Consider the following 17,003-nt stretch of genomic DNA (forward strand, 5'->3'; position numbering starts at 1 on the left):
CCTTGCTGCCTACTATACCCCTGAGCGGCCTGATGGAACATGAGAACTATACAGTTCACTGCGTGCTCATGAATGCTACAAGAAAAGCCGTTCTTCCACCATATTGTCATAAGACCAACTTCAGAGAAATACTTAACCCAAGATCTGTAACAAAAATGAGGTTGCTGGGATAGAGATTGGCTCTGCCTGTTGGGACGAGAGTGTATTGGATATGTGATGATAAAGCCTGGAAAATTCTACCTGTAAATAAAGACCAGGCCTGTGCCCTCGGGGCTGTAATTCCAAATATAACAATATTTGACCAAATTGAAAAACCACGTAGGAGAGGAAAAAGAACTCTTAATCCCCTCATTGAACATCCCACAGTTTTCCATAGTATAGTGAGAGCCCTCCTTCCCTCTTATGAGATAGTTGAATTGAAAAGGGCAATCGTGAATATATTGAGTGTTATTGAAAATATTGAAAAACATACTGCTGATGCAATTATAGCTTAGCAAGAAGAAGTCCATGGCCTGTCAAGGGCAATGACGCAGTACAAGATAGCTCTCAAATTCTTGCTCGGCGCTCATGAAAGAGTATGCGATATTATTAACAGCAGCTATTGTTCCTTTGTGGACCAAGATGGGAAAATCAGAGAAGATTTGGAAGAAATTTGAAAGGGAACTCAAATTCTACATGAAGTGGGTTCAAAAAATTACACCTTGAAATTTGACCAAATCTTCCATGCCCTCACTTCATGGTTGCCAAACTGGGCCTGGGTGAAAGAAACATTTATAATGATTGTAATTGTAGTTATTATTTTTGCCATAGCTAGTTGTGTAAACCAATGTTGTAAGTAGAGCAGTTTAGAGACTAAACAAGGTAAAAGCTTGTTAGTCTCCAAAAAAGGGGGAAATGATGCCTGATGGGTTTTTGTCCTTTTTCATTTTATTTTTATACTCTCTTTATATATATATATCCTTTTACCCTTCCCCATTCCTGTACTTTTTACTCCCTGTATCTCAACCCTACATGTTTATAACCCTTGTATCCTTGCCCTCCTCAGAATCCTTTGGGGAAGACGAAACATCCCCACAATCTCAAAAGCATGAGGCACCAACCTTGAACAGGGCCCCCATCACTGAGACATGTTTTGTAAACTAAGTAGTAATCTTTTTGGGGGGAGGTAATTTTAATAAGGGGGCAATTACTTCATTTGTTAGACTTCTTATTGGAGACTTTTAGATAGGTATTCTAATCTAGGCTGTCCATAAATTGTATACGGGGGATATCATCGGGGCTTGTTCGTCGGTGTGCATCTGGGATCCTATTAAACCAAGGTAATACACTTTTCCTATACTGTGTGTCTGTGTCTCAAAATTTTTTACTAGTGATTTAAGGCATCACTAACAGCGATATTTGGGCACATCCCGGGAAGCAGGGCTTCAGCATGCGTAATGGTTGCTCTGGAAGGCAAACATTGAAAACTCATGAATGCGCCTGCTTCCTCCTCTCTATCTTAGCTTATATATCTGAGCTTACATATCTGATCTGATGTCATGTGGCATGGAATATCCTGTTGGTTGATTTGGGTCAGCTGGCCTGGTTGAGTGCCCTCCCAGGATCTTGCCCTCTCCCATTGTTAAGATCCAATTATTAAGGTTCTTTAGAAATACCTCTGCCCGAATTAAGGTGCAAACGAGACCATATGCCTGTCAATAATATGGGTTTATTTGACAGTAAATATGAGAGAAAAGGAGAAGTTGGGAAAGAGGTGGGGGGGACAGAAAGAGGGTGACAGAGACAGAACAAAGAAAATATCACCATCCGTGGATCCCAATGATGTTGCATTGATCCTCTCCAGCTGGTCTTCTTAGTGGTGATGGTTTCCCCCAGAAAGCACAGAATTCCATGGGTTAATATACACTCAGGCCAGGTGGTAATGTCCAGGCATGTCCCCCCGGGGGAGGGGCAGTCTCTTGCAGCAGACTCTGCTTGCATCACCTGCAGTCCTATGGTGCAAGGCCTAGCACTTTGGGGGGTCTTTGATGGATCATGACTCCCCCTCAGCTGCCTCTCATGTGAAAGTCCTGTGGATGTAGCCTGTGGGGTTGGGGATTCCACAGCTGGGCCAGTTTGTATAACAGAGGATGGGTGTTTATTGCCTCTGACCAGAGGTTACGCCATGCACACCAAACTTCTTCCCCCCCCCCTCGGCTGGGGGGGGAGTCTGTGCAAACCTGGCTTCTGTGAGCTGTGCTCTCTCTGCACACCAAACTCAGCAAGGGATGATTCTCAGTGCAGCTGGTGGCTTTGGCCTTTGTGGATGCATACCTTTCCCTCAGCCTGAGATGACTGAACAATAGGTTTCCCTTTACCTAATCTCAGCAGTTTGACTTTCAGTCCAAAGTCCCAGTCAGGTATCTTCAGGGAGGCTTCTTTGATTATAGCTTCTTTATACAGTTTTTGTTATAATGAGAAAAACTTTATATCAATGTTTGAGGCATGAACTATTTCAGTCTCTGACACCCATCCCTTTGATGGGGGAAGGAATGTCAGGGAGCAGCAATGCTCAGCATTTGCCAAAACACTGGTCTGTTATCAACACCCTTCCAGCTACTACGTTGTGTGTTTTTCCTGATCCATCAATAAAATTAGTTTTTGCATCAGGGATACGTGTCTTTGACTGCTGTCGCCCGTGGTTGAAAGGGGACTTCTTTGAAGGATTGTAACAGTATGTGACTAGGTATTGAATTGATTTAGGGTAAAATAGAAATTATTAATTTAAAAGAACTAGAAGCTGGATAATAATAATAGTAACTTTTGAACTGATTTAGAAGGCCAGAGATTGGATAATGATTTACTAAGATTTGCCTGCTGTAGGTAATTTATTATTCACCTAATGATTTTGTGCCTACCTAGTATCAGGGAGGATAGAGAGAAGAGAGCCAAATAATTGAGAAAAACCACTGACTGTGACCGAGCATCCTGCCCTTGGACCCCAGAACCGATACAAGTTGGCTCTCAGGCTTGGACTTGGACCAAGAACCAAGGGAGCATGCGCAAGGGAACAGGGTGAACAGTTCATCCTGAGGAAGACTACTAACTTCGCCCCTCATTAATCTTCGGGACCCTCGCCCACAATTAATCTGTGACACTGCGCTTGTGCGAGCATATTTAAATGAACTTTGAACTCATTATAATACGAAGCGGGGATAGGTAATGAATATGTATAGGAGCTTTGTCTAACTTTATGCATATGTAACCTGTAACCTAATATAAACCTAGTGAAGTGCTGCTGATGGTGTGCATGCCTTTAGAAGAGCTACCCCCCCATGCACCCCAGCTGGAATAAACACATACCTACTTCATAACTATCTGAGTTGTGGAGACAATTCCGTGCTTCAGAATGACTAAACTGTCCGTTATAATCAGCAAAGGCAATTTGAAATGACAGTGAGTCCCTGAATAGATTTTCTAATTCTGTTGCAGTATTAGGAAGATGTATGACTGCTGGATCATGTCCTGACAAAGTCTGGCATCGAAGTCATCCCATCAACAGCAGTCAAATAACCATCTTGAGTGGTTATAGGTTTTGTGAAAGTGTGTGGTAGAAAAAATCCATTCCAATAGCCAGAGATGATGTTCATCACATTGACCACTGAGAGCTTTAGGTTGAAAAGATTGCAGAATTAGGAACAACTGCAAAGGCAAATTTGGGTACCGCCATGTGGCAAAGGATTTATTGATTTTGTCACTTACATGTGCCAAAGCCTCTTGGGCAGTCTTTGTTAACTGCCTGGGGGAGGAAAGATCTGGGTTCTCTTTTAACTACTGAAACAAGGGGGGTAATTATTCTGCAGTGTTTCCCAGGAAAGGGTGAACCCAATTAATAGTGCTGATGCCTTAAAAGTTGGTAAAAATATGAGGCAGACACAGCAGTATAGGGAAAAAGGGTATTACCTTGGTTTTCATGGGATCCTAGGTGCACACTCGTCAAAGGTGGAAAACACACTGAACAGTACATGTGTACAACACGTGTACAACACATATACAGTTTTATGGACCTCGTAAATTAGCATATCTACCTAAAATTCCCCAATAAGAAACTTAACAAATTAAGTAATTGTTCCCCTATTCTAATTATCCCCCCCCCAAGTGAGACTACAGCCTATTTTAGAAAAATATGTTCCAGAGAGGAGGCTCCATCCAAGGTTGGAGCCTCTAGTTTTGAGATAGTTATGAATGTTTTGTCTTCCCCCCTGGAGAACCCCCAAACTAAGCTAAATATCAGAGTACAAGGGTTATAAACATGTAGGGCTAAGGTACAAAGAGTGTTTGTGAAGGGTACAAGGAAAGGGAAATGGTATAAAAATGTCTAAAAAGGGTATAAAAAGAAAGGACAAAAATCATTAGGCATCAGTTTCCAGTAACTTTCCCAAATCACTCAAAGTGCGTATGTCAGTTTTTAGAGTTACTGGGTGTGGAGTGACTGTTGTGTCAAGTAATTTAAAGCCCAGGTATTTCCAAGGTGCTTCTGTTTGGATTTTTTTCTGTGGCTACCCATAAGCCTCTGCTGGCAGGCATTATTTTTCAAGCAGCAATGTAATCAGGTAACAATGCGGAGCAGTTGGAAGTAATTAAAATATCGTCCATGTAGTGCTACAGCAAAACAGATGGATATTTTTGCTGTATTGGTTGTATTGCTGAGTGAACGACAAATTGACAGATAGTAGGACTGTTTTCCATACCTTGAGGCAGCACAGCCCACCGGTATCGTTCCACGGGAGCCTCATGATTGACAGATGGTAAAGAAAAGGCAAATTTAGGTGCACTGTCTGGATGCAAAGGAATTTTGAAAAAGCAGTCTTTTAAATCAATTATTGCTAATTCCCAATGTTTTGGAATCATTGTAGTGTTAGGTATTCCTGGTTGTAGTGGTCCCATAGATGACATTACCACATTAACTGCCTTGAGATCCTGTAAAAGCCTCCACTTTCCCAATTTCTTAGGGATAACAAAAATAGGTGTATTCCATGGGCTGCTGGAAGGGATAATGTGACCCACACACAATTGTTCTTGTTCGAGAATTTGGGCTTCATGAAGCCGCTTGCCTTTGAGAGGCCACTGATCAACCCAAACAGGCTTATCTATACGCCAAGTCAGTTTGAGAAATGGCATTTCATTGGTGGCCCCTATTAAAAATGTGTTGAAATGATCAAATCCCATTGAGTCATTAGGTCTCACCCCCACAGAGTGCCCGGGATTGCAAGTAGATACGGCATCAGCGTGGCAGTCTTGCTCTCTGGACTGATGATCTGCAGTTCTTTTGCAGACTGCCAAGGTATTTGCTGTCCACTGACTCCTGCAATGATCGCAGTTGAAGGTGCCAGAGGCCACTTGGGAGGCCACTGCTTTTGTGCTATGATGAATACATCAGCTCTGGTATTGACCAGGCCTGTAAAAGACTTAGAGCCTATTTGTCAAGTGAGTAATGTCTGTTGCACCCCTATGATTTTTGACCAAAAAATTTGCGGGGTACCTGTGCTCCCATATCCTCCTGCATTTCGTTGTTGTTTTAAGATCAATGTTGAACTGGGAATTGCTGGCAGTGGTATTAATTGTGCCAATCGGCTTCCTTGTGCCACCGTTCAGGGAGGATTGGGTATCCAGGCTTTGATTTTGATTTCCCCTTTATAATTGGCATCAATGATTCCTGGTAATAGAAAAAATACTGTTCAGGTGGTCGAAGAGCAACCTAATAATAAAGTGTGAGTTTGAAATGGTAGTGGACTGAAAACAGCAGTGGGTAGCAGATGAACAGAGGTATCATTTAAGATTGTGGTGTTGCCTGAACAGGCTTACCTAAAACAGAGGCTAGACAAAGTTAAGAGAATAAAAAGCAGATAAATTTATTGAAGGCCTTCAGGGTGCATTTAGGGCAGACAGAGCCTACTCAAGAGGCTACACCCAAAATGAACTATGAGTCATGAGATTTTCATATTTTAGAAGTTCTTTCCATTAACATATTGAGCCATAATTCTCCAATTACACTGTCAGGTGATGTCAATTACCCTGTTTGCTCCCCCCAATTCACTGTTGTTTACATATTTTGAGCCTCTGAGGCAGCAAAGTGTCCTTGGATCTCGAATTTTAGAGGAATTGTTTTGTCTAAAAAATGCTGGGAACAGAAGTTTTAGCACTCTAAATGGAGTCCAGAGCCACACTAAAACTACAGATACATGAAAAATATAGCAGCTAAAATCCTGAGGCATCAGTGGTAACACTGATGGCCAGGTCCAAGCTGGCACTCCTAGGGGACGGTGATGCCACCGTCTCCCTGCCCCTCCCCCATCCCAGTCACTGCGCAGTTTCTTAGCTCGGACACTGCCTCCGGCCAGTCACCGTCCTTTGTGATGGAGAGTGCTGGTGGCAATCCCTACTCAGACAGTGATGAGGAAGGTATTCTTCCTCCTGGGTGGAGGCTCGAGCAGGCGATGAAAAAGAAATGGCATTGGGCTCTGACTAACCCTTGGAGACGCCGCACTGGCATGGGGATTTTTTGCCCGCGTGATTCCTTGCAGTTCTGGGAATCAGTCAAGCAGGGTGCGCTGGAGGCAGGAGACTGGGAACTTATAGAGAAGATTGGATTGCCCAAACAGAGGGAGGGGTGCGAATCTGCTGTGGCAGGTTCAGATGGTGGTGGCTTCCCGCAAGGGGGCGTTCAGGCTTTTCCAGTGTATGTGCCTGGCCCAGATGCCATGGACACAAGGAACAACCACTCCACCATTGCATGGCACGTCACAAATGATTTAGCAACCAAAGTAGCCACATTTGGTTTGTCTTCTCCGGTCATGATGCAACTTCTTAGAGTGATAAATAGTGATTTGCTTGCTCCATTTGATATTATGTATCTGGCCCAGGTGCTGTTTCACCCCATGCAATACAGCGCCTTTGAGGACAATTGGAAAGCACTTGTTGAGGATCAGCTGAAGAAAAATGTGTCCTTGCCTGCCGAGGACCCTAAGCACACGGTAGGGACTGATGTCCTCATGGGTAAGGGACCTTTCACTAACCCCAACATTCAAGCTGCCTGGGATCCTTGGATTCTGGAGCAAGCCCAACAGCTCGGTATGGGAGCCATTTTGAAAACTATTGAGATGGTTGCCCTGCAAACACAGTATAGAAAGATACAGCAGGGGCAATCTGAACTTTACCTGACATTTGTTGAGAAGCTGGCAGCAGCTTTGGAAAAGCAGGTTTAGGATCGGTCCACGAGACAGAGCCTGATGAAACATTTGGCAAGAGATAATGCCAATGATGAGTGTAGAATGATCATCAATGCCCTACCGGGGGATCCTTCTGTCCAGGAGATGATGTGAGCTTGTGCCAGGGTGCAGTCAGAAAATCAGGGGAAATCCGCTTTGGCTGCATTTTTGTCCTCGGATCAGGGACCCTCTGATCAGGGACAAAAACAGCCCAAGTCTGGAAACAAACGAAAATGAGTCAAATCAAAGCAGAAAGAAAATTCAGGAAAAAAGGGAGATTCAGGGACTGAGACTCCTCAATGCAATAGGTGTGGTAGGCCAGGTCACACTTCAGACTACTGCAGGTCGCAGTACCATGCAGATGGTCGACCCCTGTCAGGAAACGTGAAGAGGGGTGCAAAAAGGGGGATTTGCCCCCCATCACATCAGTTCCCCCAGAACAGGGTGACAGCCAAGGCTTACCCGGTCAATGTGGAAGAGGCACCAAAGGCTCAGCCTGAGTCAATGCTTACACCGCAGCAACAGTCGTCTTAGAATCTGACGATGCCCACAGGGTTCCCTTGGAAGTGGACGGTTCCCTGGATCAGGGGGCTGGTGCATTGCTTGTGGCGGGGCCTGAGGCCACCAGCCAAGGGATCCTTGTTCTTCCAGAGTTCATAAATGCTGATTTCAAGGGCCAGATTCACGCTACGGTTTCCACACCTGACCCCTCTGTCACTATTCCTGCAAACACCTGCCTTGCTCACTCGTTGCCTTGTGAGTCTTCTGTTCCCAGGGTAGACCAGCACGTTGGAGGAGGCGACAGCACTGAATTGCCAGGACTTCCACAGGTCTCCTGGGCTGCATCTATCTCCAATGAGTCACCACAGATGACTTGTACCCTCATCATGCCAAAAGCACATCCACATCGAATTCGAATGCAAGGTTTGATTGATACAGGTGCTGATGCAACGATCCTTTCCGCTGCGTCGTGGCCTCCTACGTGGCCTTTTTGCCCGGTGGGACTGAATAACGCGGGGTTGGGAGGAACAACACAGAGCCAATTGAGCGAACTACCTGTGTTGGTAAAAGACCCAGAGGGACACACGGCCATAATCCAGCCCTATGTTACTTCAGCTCCAGTTAACCTTTGGGGATGGGACGTGTTGGCAGCCTGGGGGGTGCGGATTGGGACAAATTTTTGATAGGGGTCACTGTGTGCAAGGGCGCACGGTATTCCACGCAATCTCTGAGATGGCAGACCAAAACACCCACATGGGAACCACAGTGGCCCCTGCCAAAAGAGAAATTAGTCGCTGTGGTGGTTTTAACTGGCCCAAAACATCAGTGAAGTGTTTTTAACATCTAAGAAAAATTTAGACCCCTCAGAAGCTGTTGTAGTAGGCCTGGAAAAGTGTCTGAGGGGTGGGGTGTGGCACAAAGTTAGCTCCTGTGTGTCCTGAGTGCAAGTTCTAGAAGTTTTTACATCAAGTCCAGCAGAACCAATCTCTGATAGCTCTAAAAGTGATAGACATGCTACCGGCCAAGTTTGAGCCAATTAGAAGTGCTAGTTACGCCTCTGTGAAAACATGTTTAAGAAAAATTCAAATCAAAGCAGGCACGCACTTCTTTCACTTTGTAGTTGGAGGAGGAAGAGGTAGAGGTGAAAATATGTGAGGGAGAACAGCATAGAGAGTGCCAAAGTCAGTGAAGAAGGGGGGAGAAAGAGGTGCTCCAGTGCTTCCGGCACTGGAGCTGAAACTTTCTGCTAACCGTGGTGGAAGCTATGGGGGGAGCAAGAAATTTCTCCTGCAGCCCATGGAGTCCATAAGGATGCAGAAATCCACCCACAGCTCACTCCAGAAGAGCAGGTAGATGCCTGGAAAAGACTGTAAACCAGTGGGAGTCTCATCTAAGAGTTAAAACTGCAAAAGGCCTTGACTGAGAGAGAAAGGCCTTGCTCCTGGCATGGAAGCAGCCTAGCCTCAGCTCAGGAGAGTCTGCACAGCACCTTATGGACAAAAGAACTCATGTTGCAGCAGAATTCGGGCGGGATGTTGCTCATGAGATTAGACCCACGCCAAAGAAGTTCCCAGAGGACTGTCTCTTGTAAAAAGGACCCCTGGCTAAGTAGAGAACCTCTTTTCCTGATTAAACTAACCAGAGGACCCCTCAACCTGCCCCCTGTCTGTGTTGCTAGTTTAAAAAAAGGGAAGGAGATGGGGGGGGTGAGTGCAGAGACTGCTTCTTAAAAAGGTGGGGGTGAGAGCAGAAAAAAACTGTCTTAAAAAAAACAAACAAGTAAAGATAAAAAATATTTGTAGTAAAAAAATTTGAAAATCTGCTCTATAGACTGAAAAGAGACCCCACACCCTGCCCCCCCACCCCCACCCGGCTTGTTGACTGTAAAGGAGGAAAGGGGGTAAATACTATAAGTTCTTAAGAGAGAGGAGGGAGTCAACAAAAACTGTATAAAAACATTATTTTTGTCTGCATTTATCCTCCAACTCTGTTAAATAATTAAACACTTTTTGCAACTTTAAGCTTAGAGCCTAGTTGCCCTCTTTTCGTGCGTCCTCCTAGCAATGTCCTGTCGAAAACCCATGACAGTCGCCCTTCGTCAGCTGGTTCAGGAGCAATTACAACAGGGACACATTGAGACTTCTACTAGTCCCTGGAATACCCCCATTTTCGTAATTAAGAAAAAGTCAGGGAAATGGAGATTGTTGCAAGATCTCCGGAAAGTTAATGCAGTGATGGAAAGTATGGGAACCTTACAGCCTGGTATGCCCTCACCCACAATGATCCCCACAGGATGGGAAATCCTGATCATTGATTTGAAGGACTGCTTTTTCACAATTCCTTTGCACCCCAATGACAGACCAAAATTTGCCTTTACTGTGCCTGCAATTAACAATGCTGAGCCTGCAAAGAGATTTAAATGGAAAGTATTACCTCAGGGCATGAAGAATAGCCCGACTATCTGTCAATGGTATGTTGCTCAGGCTTTGCCCGGAGTCCGCGGACAGTTTCCTGAGGCATTCTGCTTCCATTATATGGATGATATCCTGGCGGCAGCATCCACCCAGGACAAGCTGCAGAGGTTACAGCCTCACCTGCTAGATGCCTTGCATTCCTATGGGTTGCAAGTGGCTCCAGAGAAAGTTCAACAGCAGCCTGCTCGGAAATATTTGGGAGTCAAAATTTTGGATCAAATTATACAACACGAAGAGATGCAGTTCTCAGACTCTATTAAGACCCTGAGTGATGCCCAGAAATTGCTCGGTATCATCAATTGGTTACATCCTTATTTAGGACTAACCACCACGCATCTTTCCCTGCTCTTTATTATTTTAAAGGGGGACCCTGATCTGAATTCACCTCGGAAATAGACTCCTGAGGCGCGACAAGTGCTGAACGAGGTGCAGCAGGCTGTTTCTGCTTGTCAGGTTTATCAAGTGGATCCTTCTATTGACATGACTGTTTTTATTACTGCTCCAGACCTCCATCCTACAGGTATCATTGGCCAGTGGAACAAACAATGGGCTGACCCTTTGCATATCCTGGAATGGGTCTTTGTGGTGATGGATGAGACCACCTCAGGAACTGCTAGGGAGCCGAGCTGCCCTGGGACAGCAGGGATTCAATGGTGGGAAAATTCTAAGGTTTAAGATACACCCCTTGGGAATAGGATGGTCTCTCCCTAGACTATGTAAATCCTCCTATGTTGATTGGCTGTAACCTAACCCCTGACTCCACCCCTCCCTTCACCCATTGGTTGTTGTATTCCCCCTGCCTTCTCTCTGCCCCTGTGCCCTCAAATGATTGGTCTGTATCTCTATATCAAGGGAAACCCAGAGTTTCCCTTTGTCTTTCATTCCTGGACCCTTCAGAATAAACACCTTCTGGAATACTGGCTTGATCGAGTGCTCTGGATTCTTTGTCTCTGGTAACGCATGGGCTATCCAGCTCCCTGGGTGAGTGAGTGTCTGTGCTTTCCAACGGCTCGGGTGAGATAAGGGTCTTTCTGCACAGCACCAAAGAAGTGCTGGCCGGGGTGATCTCACTAAAGCCTCAGAGACGCTTTCGGTGAACGCAGAGGCCTAGTCCACTCCCCACCGTCCACTACGTTAGGTCTTTTTGCCTCATCAGCCAAAAAAGACAGCACCCACATTGTTCGAATTGATTGCTTGTCTGATAATTAAATGCCGTCATTGGTGTTTGCAATTAATGGCAGAGGATCCTGCAACGATCGTTGTTCTGGTAGCACGGGACAGTTTTGAATGGAGCCTTGCTAATAGCGCTCCTATGCAAAGTGCACTGCAAAACTTCTCAGGGCAGATTGCTTATCACCTGCCCAGCCACAAATTGCTGCAGCTGGCAAATTTAACCAGTTTCACTTTGCAGCCAAAGAATAGTCAGGTGCCAGTGCACGGACCCACTGTCTTTACAGATGGTTCTGGAAAAACAAGGAAGGCCATTGTCACCTGGAAGGAGGGATCTGAGTGGCAGGTGCTGAAAGGCCATGAGTCAGGCTCTGCCCAGCTGCTTGAATTGAAGGCAGTTGCCATGGCTTTTCAGCGGTTCTCTCAGGTACTGTTGAATTTGGTCACTGACTCTGCTTATGTAGCAGATATAACTAAACGTTTAGATTGTTCACTTCTAAAGGAAGTCAATAATGCGGCTCTGTTTTCAATATTGCAAACTTTGTGGAATGCAATTCAAGCTCTAGTGCATCCATATTACATCCCGCACATTTGAAGCCACACCAAATTACCAGGTTTTATAACAGAAGGCAATGCCAGGGCTGACATGCTAGCCAACCCTGCATGGGTGGCACCTCAGCCTGACAAAATTGCACAAGTCAAGGCATTGCACGATTTCATTCATCAGAGTGTCCATACCTTGCAGAAGCAGTTTCAGTTAACGCCTACCGAGGCTCGTGACATTGTCAGCGCTTGTGCTGATTGCCACGGACTTGCTGCACCTCTGCCACCGGGGGTAAACCCCAGAGGCCTAAAGGCCTTGCAGCTCTGACAGACGGATGTGACACACATCCCTGAATTTGGCCAATTCAAATATGTGCATGTGTCTATTGACACTTTCTCCTCAGCTATGTGGGCAACTGCTCATACTGGAGAAAAAAGTCGTGATGCCATTGCCCATTGGAAATTAGCCTTCTTGGTCCTGGGGGTGCCAGCCACTGTGAAAACCGACAATGGTCCTGCCTACGCCTCACAGAAGACACGGCAGTTCTTACACCTATGGGGTGTAGACCACACATTCACTATTCCACATTCTCCTACTGGCCAAGCCATTGTTGAATGCGCTCATGGTACTCTGAAGCATGTTTTGGAAAAGCAAAAAGGGGGAATGCATGGGGAAACCCCACAGAAAAAGCTTTGTATACAATCGATCACCTTACAGTGCCACCGAATTCGAATAATCCAGTGATTTTGAACCATTTTCTCTCATTGAAGTTGTCAGGAGAATTGCGTTTGCCCCGGGCGAAGGTATGTGTATGGAACCTACCTACTGACCCCTGGGAAGGCCCACATGAGCTTATTGCTTGGGGTCGGGGGTGTGCTTGTGTCTCCACAGATACTGGGGTATGATGGCTGCCTGCAAAATGCGTTCGCCCTGACCTGTGGCTCCCGAGACAGAACCAGCAACCTCAAAATAACAACCAGAATGCAGAACACCAACCAAGTGATCCTTCTGATGATGACCAAGAAGCCGGTCCTTCCACAAGCAGAGACTGAAATTTATTTTATGGAGTCAGAAAGCAAGGACTTTGAATGCATGTTTTGTATAATTATAGATTTATATGTAGAATTAGGTTTTACATATGCTCTATCTAGGGTATTACAAGGAGTCTCTTTGACCATCTTAATCAGCATCTGGTTCAGGCTCTGTTCGGTGGCTGGCCACTGCTGGACAGACCCCTTCTTGAGTTTCAACCAGGCTCTGTTTGGTAACTGGCCATTACCAAGCAGATCCTTCATGCTGATCCACCAAGGCTCACAAGCAATGCCTTCTGTTCTTAAATAAAAAGGGGGAGCTGTGGCGAGCACAGACCTTTCCCGTGAGAAAATTTTCTCTCTTCTTCCTGTGTTTTATAAACAAAGATAAAGTTTCGATGTTGTTAAAATGGTCTCTCGAGATATGGAAGGTTCAAGCCTGGCCAATCGGCCTGGGGGGAGGTTTTGAGCTGGCCCAATACGAGTGATCTTTGAAAGTCTATATAAGTTGTAATTAATTAATAAAAGAAGTCATTTTGCCACACTGAAGGCTGGACTTCTTCTCTCTGCTAGCAGTTCAACAGTGACACTTGTGGGTTATGATAAAGACAGTTTAATAAGTGAAGGAAAGAGAAAAAAAAGGACCAAGTGATGCAAAGGCACTTGCTTGCCACCTCCCAGAAGTAGACTGATGCCCAGCCAGTATCTGAACAACCACTACTTTGGAAAGACTACCCCATCATTTTTTTATTGCTGACCATGATGCTATATGGCATGGAATATTCCTTTGGCCAACTCAGGTCAGCTGTCCGTACTGTGTCCCCTCCCAACTTCTTGCCTACTTGCTGGTAGGGCAGAGTGAGATACAGCAAAGAACTTGACATTTTGCAAGCATTGTTCAGCAATAGCCAAAATATTGCTTAGTTACCAAGACTCTTTTGTTGATAAATCCATATCATAGCATCATACTGGACAAGCTCCCAACAGGCTGAAATGAAGAAAGTTAACTCCATCCTAATCAGACCCAATACATAAAATTACTGATGCATTTAAGATATTCATTGGTATGTTATCAACAGCCATTTAGTCACAAATCCAAAACATAGCACCATATAGCCTGTTATGAAGAAAATTACCTCCATCCCATATAGATCCAGTACAGATACAAATTTTATTTTTCTTTTGCAAATCTCTTTCACAGTTGGTGAACATCTTTAAAATCTAACTTTTTGCATCACCTAAATGATAATGTAGTAGCAGCGGCCTGCTGCAGCCATCCCAACCTTAATAACAGCTCTGTTCCCATGGGAAAGCCCATACCAAAGGATTAACACCAGACATAAACACCTATACGAGAATGCTTTGATCTACCCAGAAAGCTGGGTGGATGTGTGAATGTGTGTGTGCGTGTGCATCTGCGTGCGTGTGCGTGCGCATCTGCGTGCGTGTGCGTGCGTGCATGTGCGTGCATGTGTGTGTGTGTGTGATAAGAGAGCAGAAACGTTGCTCTATGGGTGCTTGGTTTTGTGTGGTTGTTTTGTCTTTCCTGCTGCCACTGATCCCAAAACTTGTACACAGAAGAAACACGTAAATACTGGAGTGTGTATAATAAAGACTGATCCTACCCGATGAGAGCAGAGGTCTGTGTTATTATTTGTCAAATTGCTGCAAAGGCGCTCGTACCGGGACTTCACCAGTGAATCTCGGGTGGCAGCTCCACGTTCAAACCAAGCTGTGCATGTAGGGGATGCCCGACCCTTCGTCTCTACTTGCTGGACAGGTGAGACGTGAATGCAGAACTATGGGACAGGCTACATCCCATGAGCATAAGTTTTATTTAGAAATTTTACAAAGAATTTTAAAAGAACAGGGATTTAAAACCTCGACAGTTAAGTTAGCTGCTTTATTAGTATGGTTGAATAAAATTCTAATGTATTTCCCCCCCCCACGGTTCCTACAATGCTAAAGTGTGGGAAAAGGTGGGAGCTGAGTTAGAGGCACAGAAAGAGCAAGGGTGACCAGTCATGGATGATATGTAAGTCACATGGAAAACTGTATACTGCTTTAAAAACTTTGCAGCTTGCTGAGTGCCCTGTTGCAGATATTTTCCCTTTTGATCCTGTTCCTATCAAGCCTGAGAAAAAGCCTGATTTTTATCCTCCTTTAACTCCCATAAAAATTCAGCTGCTGTGTTTTCTACTACAGCTCAAGTGTTAGCCAACTCTTATCCTCCTCCCATGATTCCCCTACCTGATTTACTGCTGTAATCCATTTCACCTCCAACATTAATAGAGGGAGCTATTCCCATGTTATTGGCTATGCCTGTCAACTGTCAGCCTAAGAAACCCCCTCACTATGTACAACCTCTGATACTACCCCCTGCCTCCATACAGATGATCTTGTGGTCCTTATGGGAGAGGACAGAGCACAGGATGCAGATGCAGTACCAGTGTGTTGGTTTTGCTTGGCTCACTTTTTGGTAGTGGGGGGGCCACAAAGATAGCTCCGGGGAGAAGCTTCTGGAAGCTTCCACCATGCCCAGCAGAGCCAACCTCTGATGGCTCTGACTATGATGGACATGACACTGGCCAACTTCTCACAGAAACACTCCAGCAGTTTGCTGTGCTTTGGGCATCTCCTTTCAGCCAAAACCCAAACCTTCCCTCTTCTTGCATTTGCACTTCCTGCTTTTCCTCCTCTTGGGGAGCAGAAGCATCCATAAACTTCTGCACTATGTTGCATAAAGCAGTGGTGGCGAGGGGGCAGGCAGTCCCCTGCGGCTGCTCCATGCTCCACTTGGGGCCGGGAGACTTGGACACCTGCACCACGCGGCAGGCCCCAGGGGCCCCTCCAGGGCCTCACAGCTCAATCTGTGAATGTTTTTTTCAAAGTACCTTTTAATTAGTGAAACTGAGTTGTATTTAATTTGTTTCCAGTTTCCACAAAGAGAAAGCATTGCAGCGGAATAAAGGAGGAATAACAATAATACTAAGAAATTGGATGATAAAGTTGGGCAGGGGAACCAAATGAAATAACATCTGTGTTAAAAGCAACAGTAAAACCCCCATTAACCTGGGTAAAATTCCCTTAAGAATTGCTGGGGTGCCTGCAATTCAGTAACATTGGAGGCGTAAACAAAAGTTGGCTAAAATCCAAAGCAAAATGTTTCTGGCTTGGGTAACCTGAAGCTCCTTTCCCCCCCCCCTTCTCATTATTACTGCATAGCCTAAGATATTCCACAGGTTTTCTAGTTTTGCTGGATTTCACTAGGACAGAATACTTCTCCTGGAGAGCCCGTATTTTGTATACTTTGTCTCTTTTCTGAGGTTACAGGCTACAACAATTTTCAATCCAAATCTCTGAAAGGAAAACCCACTATATAACTTAAAACTGAAGGGTTATCTTTTACGCAAACTACATTTTTTCTGAAGCTGTCTCAGAAGTAATGATTTTTCTCCTGTGTGCAGACTGCTGACGTCACTGGAATCACAGGCCTACAAGTAAGAGGTGAACTTGATAACATCAACATTGAAACCATAGGGTAAAATTTATGGGTTTTGTACGTAGCCCAGTTGTTCAAAGAGCTGAGCATGTAGGCACCAGTCCAGCAAAGTATTTAGAGGATGGCTGGGACTCCTAATGTGACAACAGAACTCCAGAGTTGTTTAGGTAGACTAGTGGCCTTGAAAGGGATAAGTTAATTAAAGGCAAACCAGCTAGTACAAAAATAATGACAGGCAACACACATATTTCCTTCTACTAGTCCCTGGAATACAGCTATTTTTTGTGGTCCCATAGAAATCAAGGAAGTAGCCTTTATTGCGTGATTTTCAGGCTATCACTAGTCATAAAATCCATGGGTGCCCTGTAGCCAGGCACTCCAAATCTTCCTTTGTTGCCTGGGATTGGAACTTGTTATTGATTTAAAAGACTGCTTTTCTGCTATACCTTTGCATCCTGATGATCAGGAGTATTTTGCCTTTTCTGTACAATGCGTTAATATCATTGTATGGTGCTCCCTCAGGGGATTATAAAT

General features: G+C 45.0%; 2 long non-coding RNA genes across 3 annotated transcripts in view; one reads left to right on the plus strand and one right to left on the minus strand.

Moving 5' to 3' along the window:
• Positions 1–17,003, plus strand: part of LOC146425589 (uncharacterized) — a 289,101-nt gene that overhangs the window by 60,655 nt on the left and 211,443 nt on the right. The window lies entirely within an intron of this gene.
• Positions 1,779–17,003, minus strand: part of LOC146425591 (uncharacterized) — a 290,543-nt gene continuing 275,318 nt past the window's right edge. Inside the window, exon 3 of the long non-coding RNA XR_014846548.1 lies at positions 1,779–2,176. This is a non-coding gene — a long non-coding RNA (uncharacterized LOC146425591). The remainder of the gene's footprint in view (positions 2,177–17,003) is intronic.

Source organism: Lichenostomus cassidix, chromosome W (assembly GCF_008360975.1).
Source record: "Lichenostomus cassidix isolate B80296 chromosome W, HeHo_3.0, whole genome shotgun sequence".
Lineage (NCBI taxonomy): Eukaryota > Metazoa > Chordata > Aves > Passeriformes > Meliphagidae > Lichenostomus > Lichenostomus cassidix.